At 41.5% G+C, this 13,127-nt stretch overlaps 1 long non-coding RNA gene across 1 annotated transcript; it reads left to right on the top strand.

The window, feature by feature from the left end:
- The first annotated feature begins 564 nt into the window (after nt 1–564).
- Nucleotides 565–12,088, top strand: LOC310895040. Its single transcript, XR_014580399.1, has 6 exons — nt 565–821; nt 960–1,028; nt 7,893–8,037; nt 9,314–9,508; nt 10,057–10,158; nt 10,708–12,088. It is a non-coding gene; the product is annotated as an uncharacterized lncRNA (long non-coding RNA).
- The last annotated feature ends 1,039 nt before the right edge of the window (nt 12,089–13,127 follow it).

Here is a 13,127-nt window from a genome sequence, read left to right on the forward strand (position 1 = left end):
GTAGCTCTGCTATCAGGCTGGCACAAAGGCAAGTCATTGTACTTTTGTGCATCAGACAGGGAGCACTGTTCTAAAAATGTTTATAATGAAATTGTCTCCTTTTGGAAAAGACATGGAAATCCTCTGAGGGGAAGGGTAGTATCTAAATATTAAAGCTTATTATGATTATAGAGTAATCTGAAGGAAGGACTTGGGCTGCTGTCCTAGAAAACACAAAACATGCCATTGGTCCCAGGTTTCTGATTTAAATGCTTTTTGTTTAAATGTCAAACACTTAAAGTACATATGAGTTGTTTTGAATAAGCCCCAAATTCAAAGAAGAAACACACTGCAGAATCCAGCACTTTGTTCAAACTATTCTAGAAGAGAGTCAGTTAAAATTCATTAGGTAGGCTGCTAATTACCAAGTGCCCATTTAACTCCAGCTGCAAAACAATGACTACTGAGTAGCAAATGTAGCCCACGTGTGGGTCTTCAGCAGCACCCAGCACAGGTGACTCACATCATGCTACACTACATTAAAGTCTTTATATAAGTGTGGATGCTGCTGGGTGTTTCTAGTAGTGTTTTGTTTTGTTTTGTTTTTAATTTATTTATTTATTAAAAAAAGAAAAAAGCTCTGCCTGGAAATGTAGGGTTGGCCAGCTGCAATGGTGGGATGTGTTGGAAGCAACTGATGCCTCTCAGAGTTGTGTTGTTGTTTTTTGTTTGCTTGGTTTGTTTTTAAAATAAATTCTTCACTGTAAGGGTAGTGAGGTACTGGAAGAAGTTGCCCAGGGAAGAGTTGTGGATGCCCCATTCCTGGAGGTGTTCAAGATCAGGTTGGATGGGGCCTTGGCCAACCTGATCTATTGCAGGGGTTGTGTGTGTGTGTGCCTAAAAAACTAGGTGATCTCTAAGGTCCCTTCTAACTCAAGCCGTTCTATTTTTCCTGAGAGGCTGTGTGTTATGCCTTTCAGGTGTGTGCAAGCCTCCCTCCCTATGGTCCCTGAAGGGTCAGAAAGGTTGCTGGCGCATCTCTGACTAAGGTGTGTTAGTTGGCATAGGCTGGGGTGGAGACTGGAGATAGTGGAGTTACTATTTTCGTGCTGTGAATGGGAAACTGAGGTGATATGCCCTAGCATGGGATTTGCACAGGGTTCTGGTGCTCCAGTAATGGAAGAGACTGCTGGGATCCCTGTACTAACATGTTGCGTGGTCCTCATGATTTCACTTGCAGGTCCACAGGCCTGTGTCTGCAAGCTGAAGCTGGTGGTCAATTCTATTTTATAAAGATCTGATATGGTTATTTGGGTCCTGCAAAGCTGAAAATGCAGGTTTTTTCTAAACAAAGCTTTGAGCCTTGTGTGCTTTGGGGACCACAAGAGACCTATGAGATACAGAGAAAGTGTAACTTAAATCTATATCCTTTCCTACTTTTGTTAGGTGTTTCCTGTGTTATTTAGATTAATGAAAATGGTATTTTCATCTTCGTTTTGTTTTCTATTCCTATCACTTGTATCTTTGATTCATGTATATTGCAAGGCAATGTTGTTTCAGTCAATTATAAATTTAAAAAAAAAAAAATCCCACGTATATTCTACCACACAATTCATCCCAAAGGTCTTTTCTAGAATCTCATTGTCTTCCTGCATATTGTGGTGAGATTTTGATTTCCTTATTAAAACTTAGTTTGTTGGTAACTACCGTCTATCTTTAACTTTTAAAATTTCTTGCTCAGTTATGCTTTATTTCAGTGTTCATTTTAACTGCAGACTGAGGTTACCTGACAGTCATTGCTTGACTTGTCTTGGCACCTACACAAAGGCCCCGCCTATGGCTGAGGCATGAGGGAAAAGACAGTACAGCCTGATTCCACTGCGATTGACTCGTGAAAATGGTACTGCCATTGTTTTGCAGGATTTGACAAAACATGAGCTACATGAAGGGGAAAGAGACATGAGATATAAAATCAGGATTTTTTTCTGCTTTTTTTATGTCTGGTAACAGTATGGGGAGAAGAAAATGGGACATAGGGAAATGGGGGAAGTATTATGCTGCATTGCAGAGTCTGTTTCCTCCTATGTCTCAAATGCTTATATTCTCATTTTCAGGTACCTACAGTAATTTCAAAATAAAGAATTGTGGTAAAATACACTCACAATCAAAATACTACGTCAGTCAAGTCCATTCTGTGACAGATGCATCCTAGAGGCTATTTGTGGGCTCTTTTCCTTTTGTTCTAGCAAGTATTTCATTCTATGACCAGTTCTTCCCTTGTCTGGGTTCAGTATCTGTTGGTATTAGCTGTTGACTGCCACCAAACTGAGTTAACTTCAGATTAACCTATCCTACAAGGCCTTACTCTACTTTTTGGAGACTCAGTAAAGATGTCTCCTCACTTTTGGAACCTCTAGTATTTCTGTTCTCTCATACAGAGTTCTTTTAAAGAAAAAGTAGTAGGTGTACTGAAAGCATTAGATGCTGCAAAGTATTTTATAATTCTTAAGGCAGCTTGAGGCACTCTTTTCTTAGTCTCTCAGCCCTTAAAATATCTCTTGTTTATGTTTTAAGCTTTACCTCCCTGTGACGGCAAGGCATCCATTTTTTTTTTTTTTAGTCTTGAAGTGCAGTTAGCGCTCTAAAAATAATGCTAATTTTCAATTTTTCTAATGAAAAATAAGTCTATAAACATTGTGTGACCTGGTAGGATCGTGACAGTCGGTGAGACTGGTCATTTGTTACTTAGCCAAAATATCTCCAAGTGCATATGGATCTTTCAAATCTACACAGCCCTTGTCTATGAGTATTTTTCATGTTTTTTGCACTGTGTGATGGGTGAAAGAGAAAGTTTAGGAAAAGTTATTGCTTCATGCAATATCTTAATATACATCTACCACCCACTGTGCGTATCTAATGCACTATCTACCACCTAGTAGAGACTGATATTGCACCATAACAAAATTCAGCAGCAGTTTAGAAGAAAATAACTTCACCTTGTGAATAGGCCTAAATCTCCATGTCTCCGTGTTTGGCAAATCCACTGAAGTCCTACTTCCCCTGCCAGCTCTGAGATGTTCAGTGTTAAATTTATACTTACGATTACTGGACTGATTCATTCAGATCATCTTTCCAGGGGTGATGCAAGGCATAATTTTTTTTCCTCAAGTCAATTCCATTTCCTAGGCCTTAACTGAGTTCCACACGATAGTGTCTGTATGACTGAAAAGATGCTGCATGCAACTGGCAAAAATGAAATTAGTCTATGCAAACCAATCCATGCTATTAGACTTACTGTTTATGCTTACAGCTGCCCTTATAATCCATAGGTGTCAGTTGTTCTAAAATTAAGTATAACACTTTGCTCCAGGTAGCAACTTGATGTAAAAGGCTTGGCAGATGATTAGTTAATAATATTGCTTAATCTGTTTCGGTAATTTAAATATTGTCAGCAGCTGAAAGTGCCTATTGCAAAATAGCTGCTCTAAGGATGCTTAATCTCTTTGTAAAGTGCTTTTGAAATCTACTGATGAAAGTTAGGTGGTATTACCATTATTGTTGTTGTCATAAATCTGGGTGTATACTACAAAATATTTTCTATGAGTACTCATTTGAATTTGGATTTTAAATAGCCTGCTCTAGCCAACTTGTATTTCTTTCAAGCTTGTCTTCATGAATTTTGCTGGCAGGAAAGTGTACAGGGTATATGCATTAAGCTTGAATTCTGCAAGCATTAGCACTGTGAGGTTGATAGCTGAGATATTGCTGTTTTTTTTTTGTTGTTGTTGTTGTGAAGCAGCTAATGCCGTGCAGAGTATGATCAGTCTTTACACAGGGATGTATAGGTAACAAAATAGGGGTGGATAAACCCATCTGTTGAGCTTTCCAGTCAGAAACAAACCCAAGTCTATCTCCTACATTAAAGGTAGGTAAACTCTGCCTGCCAATATTTGTTAGACTGCACCACTGATGGCTAAGGCCTGTTATTCTTCCTGGAGCACAGCACATGAAATGTCAGGTCTCCCCTGCAGTTTGTGTCCTCTGACTGGGATCACTGTACATTTGGTGAAGAATATTTCAAGTACTGCACATGCAAGCAGGACAAAACATCATAATTAGTCACATATTTGAAATCTTTTTTTTATGTATCCAAGTCTGTGTGAAGAAACCACAAAGGCTTGGTCAGATCCAAATAGCCATGTTTACTGAATATACACATAGGAGTCCTGGAAATTTGTGCTGATATTCTAGCTGGTTTCTGGCACCTCCTCCAAAAGAAAAAAAGGAACTGTGGAGGACAGTACAAGAGTAAGGAAGTGTTATGCACAGGTTTAGTGGCTTTTTTCTTAAAACCCGTAACAGGAGGATACCAATGTCACTTAGCAATATTTTGAAGTTGCTATACGTTTCCAGAATGATTGTTATGAGACACCTTGCATGTACCCAGAGGGTGTGACTTTGTTTTTAATGGAAAAGGTTGTTCTGCCTGTTTTTTTCTGCTACAGAAGACCCAGTACATTCTCTGGGACAAGCAGTTTTCCTTCTCTGGTAACAGCTGTCCTGAACTAAACAGTTCTAAATGGGCAGGGATACTGTGAAAAATAAGACAGGTTGAACTGGATATGTATGGTTGGGTGCAAGTCTCAGTTCATGGCTGGATCCAGGAGTGGGTCTTTCTGAGGCTGCTGAGAGTACCTCATTGACAGGTAAGCTTTTACCTTTGCTTTGTGTGATATTCTTTAGTGATAGGTATGAGGAATCAAATTATATCCTTGCACTACAACAGTATTTGCATAAACAGCAGGATTAGCTTACAGTTTGACAATTTGACAACGTAATGCCTTACTGTAATTGTAGCAGTTGAACTGTCCCAGGTAACCTGTGTTACTATGTTATTTGGGAATGTGCTGAGGGTTAAGGAAGATGCTTGTGAAGTAATTGCGAACAACTAATTATCTTAAGCAGAAGAATCATCTCGGTGGTGCTACAGATACAGGATTACTTCTTGAACCACTTCATGTTGTCCCATGACTCCAGGTTGGGTCCTGAGGGTTAGTAACCATTTTTCAAAGGTCTGTGACTGCCTGGAGGACAGCATGGCAATGCACAGGATGCAAAGCAAATCCACATATGTCTGACTTATGTGCAAGTTTACTGCTAAGCTTTGCTGTGGGGATGTACGTGGTAACAGGGCTCAGCCCCTTCTCTTTGTGAAGCAGCCCAGCAAAGTAGCTAACACTTGCCTAAGCGGGGCCAAGCTGACCTTGCTCCCCATGCAGCCCAGAAATCCTGTGCAGCCTGGCTGGATGGTGGTATGAGGAAGAGGCTTGGGTTGCACTGAGTAATACTTCCTTGGGGAAGGCTCTGTTTATCCACCATAATGCATCACTAATGGAGGCAGGAGGGATATCGTGCCTGTAGCCCATACCCCACCCTGAGAATTGCCCCTGCCTCCCAGGCTCTTTTTTCCACAGGCGCTTTTGGAGCCTGCTGGTAATGAAAATTTGATGTTAAGTCAAAATGAGAGGAACAACAAAGTAAAGAGGATGCCTTAGTGCTTACTTTCCTCTCAGTGGCTCTTCTGGGCTGCGGTTGACTGTGGAAGAGCCCTACTTCATTCCAGGGAACCGAATGATGTTTATGTGAGAGGAAAGATAAATGTGCTAGTAGAGGATTAAAGCTTTAATAGTCATAGATGCTCTATAATGAACTACCAACACTAATTGACTAGTTTCTGCTGTTTTGACAATCACCAGGTGTTCTGCAGTAGCATGATTTGCACCTGCCTGTGTTATTTCAGTAGTGCAGAGTCTTTCCTCCCCACCAAGCTACATCTTGCTCTGTAAATCTCTCCTGAAAAGGATGGGAGCACTTGATGCTTGGCATGTTGTCATGTTTCAACGAGGCCAAATGCAAGGTCCTGCACCCAGGCTGGGACAATCCCCAGACACACACTGGGGGATGAGTGGATTGAGAGCAGCCCTGCAGAGAAGGAGTCAGGGGTGTACTGGTGGATGAAAAGTTGGACATGAGCTGGCAATGCTCCCTTGAAGCCCAGAAAGCTAATGTATCCTGGGCTGCATCAAAAGCAGTGTGGCCAGCAGGGCAAGGGGGGTGATTTGTCTCCATCTGCTCTGCTCTCGTGAGACCCCACCTGGAGTGCTGCATTCAGCTCTGGGGTTCCCAGCATAGGAAGGACAGGGACCCATTAGAGCTGATCCAGCAGAAGGCCACAAAAATTATCAGAGGGCTGGAATGCCTCTCCTATTCAGAAAGGCTGAGTGTTGGTGGTGTTCAGTCTAGAGAAGTCTCCAGGAGGCGTTATAGAATCCTTTCAATGTATAGAGAGGGCTTATAAGATACTTTATACCAGAGCCTGAGGTGACAGGATAAGTGGCAATAACTTTAAACTGAAAGAGGGTAGATTTAGATTGCATCTAAGTGTAAGGCCACTCCTGCTGTGCAGGGGAGACTGCCCAAGCTGGATGTTTGGGAGACCTGGAGTGCACATGTGCCAGGCACGCTCCCTGCAGACCTGTACCTTGGCCTGGTTTAATCTCTCTTCTGGGAAGCAATGCACTCCCTCCAAGATGAATGTGCATGCTGAGCTCATGCTAGCAGTGGGCGTGCAGACCTGTTGGTCTCTTCAGTATTCAGAGTTCGCAGCAGGTGTAGTGGCTTGCTGTTACTGCTACTGACTGGGTTTCAGGATTGACTGTGGCTCACGTTCAGGAGAATGGTGGTCTCTGAAAGTCTCTTTTGTTCAGAAAATTAACAGAATTATCCTTTTGTTCTGGTGCTGACTTCTGCCTGCCAGACCTTAAGTGCTTCTGATGCTTTCTGGGGGGCTTTCTCCCTTCTATTGCCAGTTCTGTTAAATATCACAACTCTGTTCCAAGGTGCTGGTCAATGCAGGGACATAGATAAGAAAAAAATGAGGAAAGCAGCTGACCTTGAATTTGGGTTTGGTTGTTTGTGTAGCTATAACAGTCCTGTCTTGCAAATTTCATCACCTGATTTGTTTTTCCTTGTGCCTAATCCTCCTGCTCCAAGCCTGATTCTTTCCCCTTTCATGGTAGACCCCTGTATTTCAGTATACCAGCACCCATACCATCAAAGGTTGGAGAATGAAATCAGAGGAAGCAGCAGTCATTCCTGGTATACTTTTTTTTTTAAGTCACTGTTCCTAGAAGCTGAGGGTGCGGTCAGACAGTGGAGTGAGGCCAGCGTTGTGCCTTGCTGTCAGCGCGGGAGCTGTCTGCCCCCATCCCTTCCAGCCCCAGCAATGTTGCGCCACCTTTGGTGCGTCTGTTTGCACAGACTTGTTCAGCCTTCTAGTCTGTATATGGGTTGTTTTCCCCCCTTCCTGGGTTAGCTTCCTACTGGGTTGCTGGCTTGAATTGGTTTATCAATGTAAGCTGTGTGCCAGTGGGAGAGAGGGATCAGGGAGGGGAGATGGGTTGGGGCGGACCTGCTCTCCTGCAGCATCTGTGAGCCTCTATCAACCCTGCCGAGCATCGCACCACACCCTCAGACAGAAAAGCAAGGGACACTTCAGCTATTCCCAAGATAGATGCCTAGATAGTAACAATAGACAATAAGAGCTGTGTACTGCTTGCAAGCATTTTTTCGCAGATAGCTGCAATTCGGATATCATTCTGAAGAGCAATGCTAGTTCTAGCTGTTACTGACACAGACGTATCTAAGTGCTTTTTCTTTTTTTTTTGTATTTCACCTCGATCGATAGAGTTTATCTGTATTAACTGCATCTTATCATAAGCACAGTGGCCATTTTGTAACTGCTGGTAATTACACTTCAGAAATATGATACTAGGATTGGCACATCTGTTAAAATTACTGCTTCTCCCAACATTGCATTTCAAAAATGTGTATTTTTCTGTTTTTGAAATCAGATTAATCTGTTCTTGAGTCTTGACATTAAACTCAGATGCACATGGTCTCAGATGTATTTTGAAGAAATAAGCCTTTCTATTAAAAGCTCAGGTTATCCTTTTGCCATCTTCCTTTCTAAGTTGGATCAAATCTACAGTTTCAAAGGTATGGGTCTAAGTTAGCTTAAACTGAACTTCTATAAGTGATCACAGCAATAATTGGGAATATGGTTGTATCACAGTCTAAGTCTGCCTAGGTTTTGAGATGTTAAATCCACAGATGTGACTAGTTCCTATTAAAATGTGTGAGCTGCAGCAACTCAGTCAATAAAAATGGGAGCCTCTCTAGTATCTGCACTGGCATTTTGAAGGCTAGACATGCTTTCTTGCTCAGCCTTTATTCAGGAAGCATTTAAATAAGTAATCCTATTCAGCAGAGCATTTAATTTGAGTGCCAAGTGAAAAAGGTCCACTAGAGTTGAGTATGAAAGATTTCAAAGTGCAGATCAAAATGTTCTCCAGCTCTCAGCCACATTAAGGCCACTTGTAGGGTAAAACCTAAGGCCAGATTTGTTTATCTAGTTCAATCTTAATAACTAAAGCTGAGGTCTTAAGACCGAAGCATTTATAGAATTTTCTTCCCATTTTCACAGATGGTCTAGTTTTCACAGGTGCTGAGTACTTCTGTTCCTGGTAGAACTGAGTGGCACAGACATCCTGCAGCAGAACAAAAAAAGGCTTTATAGCATATTCCTGGCAGTCAGCTACCATTGTGTATGGGCAGTTAGCCACCTCTTTTACAGTGTTTCCAGAGGGCTATGGGACAATATGATGAAGCTTGTTAATGAAGGGCTAAAGTCATGCTCTGGTCTTTTTGAAAGCATGCCTGAATTGTCCATAATCTTCTGTTTATCAGCTATTGCTGAAGTTCATTTATTTATAACCATGACAAATAACCCTTATGTACATTCCTCCAGTGATTTATTGTGCAATTGTTTTGCATTCCTCAAATGTAAAATAAACCATTGGAGTAAGACATGATGCAAGATATTTGTTTGTAAGAAACAAATGGACAATTCCTTGAAATGAACAATGTAAAACATAAACCAGCTGCTCATACACTACTGATAAGATTCTAGCTGAAAAGTTATGGTACTGATGAGTTTACCCTGAGATGTAAGTTTTATTGCGGGAGAGATGATGACAATGCCGCTTGGTCACATTGTCACTTAGCTTTCCAATAATTCATAGTCCTGCCTTAAAAATTGGGCTGTTGCTGGGCAGCCTTGTTCTAGGGCCTGCCTCTCTCTTTGACTTTTAGCTGTAGAAAGTGGTTTGTGCAACCTGATCTGGTTTCCATTATGGAAAAAGCGGGCTGGCTCAGGCATTCTGTGTGGTGTCAATGGTCGTGTTTGTCTGATCTCTACTTCTCCATCCCCCAGTCTTATAACAGCTCACACACCAAGAAGGTGAGCTACAATTGAGATACCATAGGAAAGACACGGAAGTCATGCATGTCCTGAAACCTTTGGAGGAGACGAGAAGACTGGGACTGCATAAAGAGTCCCTGTTATGCAGGGAGGTGGTGTTTCTCTATTGGCTTCACTGACATCATCTGTCCCAATTAAACTCATGAGGCAAGAAAACACCCTAAAGTTTCTTGTTTATTTTTTATATGAATAAGCACATTGCATTCCCCCATAAATTAATAGATGCCCAGTGTGCTACTCAAAGGGATTAATCTAAGACAAAGTTGGGACTTTCACAAATATTAGTTTTGAAGATCCTTGAGGTAACATGACTCCCTTAGCTAAATGTATGTCAATTAATATGTTGTAGGAACTTTTACAAAATATTATATGGCTTGTACTGTTATATGCTCTACTGGATAATCCAAGTCCTGACCATCAGAATAAGCACATGAGTGAGCATGTGATGCTGGTTGCATTACTGTTGATTTTTACCACTGTTTTATTCAGCTCCAGCTGGATCCTGCTATCACCCTGCAGCAGAAAACAGGCATGCTAGGAAACCTGCTGAGGTTGTTGGGATCTTCCAATGATCCAGGGTGGGCCTTGAATTAAGCTTTACTTGCTTGGTTACATGTGCTCTATGGGGAGCTCACCCTGCATTCTTTTCCCTTGAGTGGGCTATTTTCGGAGGTATTTCTTCTACTTGTTTGCAGGACCTTAATCCTTGTAACCTATGCCTCTGACAGATCAGGCTGGCTGAGATTGACCAGTAGATTCAAGAGCTACTAGAGAAGGACACACCTACATCTCTGCAGGTAAATACAGATACACACCTATGTGAAAATACATGTGAACAAGCACATTATGATCACACCTGTTTTTTGTAGAAGCCAGTTGAAAGGATCTGTTTTCCTGAATGCTGAGAGCCCACCCTTGCTATTGAGAGTAGGCTCATTCTTTCAAGATCCAGAAACTTTCAAGATCCAGAAAGTCTGTAGTGAAAGTGTCTCTTAGATAAGCTTAATATTGATTAACATTAATGTAATCAATCTTCATCTCAGCCAGTGCTGAAACAATGTACAGCTCTAACATTACTGGAAATTTGTGAAATAAGCATGCTGTTTCTCAGTTGTTTTGTTCTTTTTAATATCAATTGTTTAGAAAAGAAAACTTTTCTGAAAAAGGAAATAAAGAGCATTTCTCCATCCCTACCATTGCTGCAATAACAGGAAAGAAAATTCACATATACAGAGCTCAGCAGATAAGAGCTGAATTGTAGGATTTTTGTTGTTGTTTGTTTTTTAAATAGCTGGTGGGCAAGTGATCCAAAAGAAAACCAAATTGCTTGCCTTTCTAATTCACAGTGAACTGAGCCCTGAGTCTCCTGGGATCTACACAGGCACTGGGATGGAGAGCCCCATGGACAGGAGCTTTAGGAGACCCCTCTCCTGAACCAGCAAAATGACTTCAAGCCGAGCAGCTCACAGCCATGGGTAGGCAGCTGTAGGACCATCAGCATAAGGTGACCCAGCCACTCAGGGAATGCAAGGGTGGCTGTCTATGCCTCTTTCAGGAGCTTCTGTAGCAGGGTCTATGGCTTTTCAAATAAAATGTCACACTATCAGATGAAGGAAGTAATCCAGGTAGTCTGTATGCTCTTTGCCTTGACAGTAAGGTCAGCTGGTGGTAGTCTTTGTGCATGTGGCAAAATTCAGCAGCATTTCAAACTCTGGAACTGGAGCTGCAGGAGCTGCCTTGCAAAGCCTGTGGGATGGAGGTTAGTGCAGTGGGAAGCTGAGGGCACTGCTACAGCATTTGAGGGTTTGGGTCAAACACAGTGGCTAAATAGTTCCCCGAATGTTATAAGCAGTGAAATAATCAGTAGGCTTGGCTATTTAAATGTCTTTTTGGGGTGGTGGTAGTGCTCAGAGTGGGTTTTCACTATCTGTAGACTCACATTTCTCAGATGGTTTCAGGCTACTTGCAGAGTTGGGTGCTCTTTTGATGTGTGCTGTGTTCACATTTTCCAGATTGTTTATAAATTTTGGATGAGAAAAATGAGGGTTTAAGGTGCTGCAGCCATGTTTCTATGGCACACCAAGGATGATGCTCCACAGCTCACCTTGTCAGGAGGTCTACAGTACTTCGCTGTTCCCCTTCAGTTTTCTGCATTGTGTTGCTTCTCTAACACTTTCCATGTAGTTTCTTAGGTTAGTATGTAATGTTTTGTTCCACATTCATGTTTGCAGATCTTGTAATAATATCAGTGGATTTAATTTAATCCCTCCTTTTCACCTAGTTTGAGAGCTAATCCCACTTTCTGGCAGCCTGTTATTGCATGCTAAAGCTGGCGCTGCAATGCATATGTTTTCTTAGTTGGTGCTTGCTCTATGGCTGGTGTGATTTGGTATATGTGTATGATACTGTGTCAGTAAAAGAACTGGAAGAATCCATCTCCAGTAGTAAAAACTGAAGTGTTTTAAACAACAGAAATACATGCTGACTACTATGTCTTTTCTCAGGTTTGGGCTCAAGACACAAGCGCTCATTTCTGGGTTTGTAATGGCGGGGGGAGGATGTGGACTACGCTTCTGTAAATAAGGGCCTGTGGGAACTCAGGATTCCTGCTCTGAAGAATTTACTATTTAAGAAATAATGTGCTTCCATAGTGCATATGTCTCACCCAAAAGTCCAATCACGCAACTCTTGTTAAGGACAGAAATTAAGCTTGTTAAGGTAGCCTTATTAAACCATTTACACATTGTTGCCTTTAGGCTGGGCTGCATTGCAGACATGTTTGCAGGCTTAAATGCTTTGAATCAGTTTGCCTGTCTTGACATAGCAGAAAAAGCATACTGTTGGTTTGATTTTTTTTTTTCTAATGGGGTGGTGGTCAAATACTTTCAATAGCATCAAGTCAGGCCGGGATTCCCATATGAGTTTTTCTATTGCTTAAAATGCTAAAGTAGAAAATTTGTCCATATTAGTGACGGACATTATTATTATATTAGTGATGGCTTGCTGTCACTGGCCCTGATGCTTGCTTCTCTCCACTTGCCCACTGTGCTCCCAATTCCCTCCACAACATCCTCTATCTGTTGTACTTCCTACTTGGGAATGTACCTCTTACCTATCTTCGTTTACATAAATTATTTCAGAGAGGAAAAGTGTTTTATAAAAATAAACAAGAGCTACTTAAATATGAATATAAAGCAACAAACAGTTTTATCACTAATGACAATGATGCAGTAAATTTTTGTCTGCTTGTGAAATCATGGATGATGTTATGCTTAATACCTGTGATGTCTGAATTTCCATTCATTGGGGTGTAGCTTACAGAGCTGCTTGCTGCTGTGACACGTGGCTGAGAAATTTTTGTCACATCTTATCAGGGAAATACCTACAGCCCAGCCATTTTAGTGTTGTTGCTTTAACTTAACTGGGAAATGTCATCTTTAAATAACCTGGAGGAAGTAAGTGAGCTGGCAGTGTTGTTTGTGGAAGGCAACTTCTGCAAATGTTTGGCATCTCCAGCACTTGTGTTGATTGTTTGCAAATGGGTGGCAAGATGTAAGAGTGAATATCAACTGCTAATGGTAGCACACAGGTTCATGCGGTTGAGTTTCTAGATGTTCACTGCAAGTTCCTCAGAAAGCCCAAATCCTCACCGTGGTCCTTGGCACACAGCTTCAGAGCAATGCCTCTTTACTAGTGTATCTTCTAGAATAATTGATTTATACTCATAATCAGGGACAATGGATGCTCCCTGCTGTCTAGGGGCTAA

The sequence above is a fragment of the Anser anser genome (assembly GCF_964211835.1).
Source record: "Anser anser genome assembly, chromosome: 2".
NCBI classification, from domain to species: Eukaryota; Metazoa; Chordata; class Aves; order Anseriformes; family Anatidae; genus Anser; species Anser anser.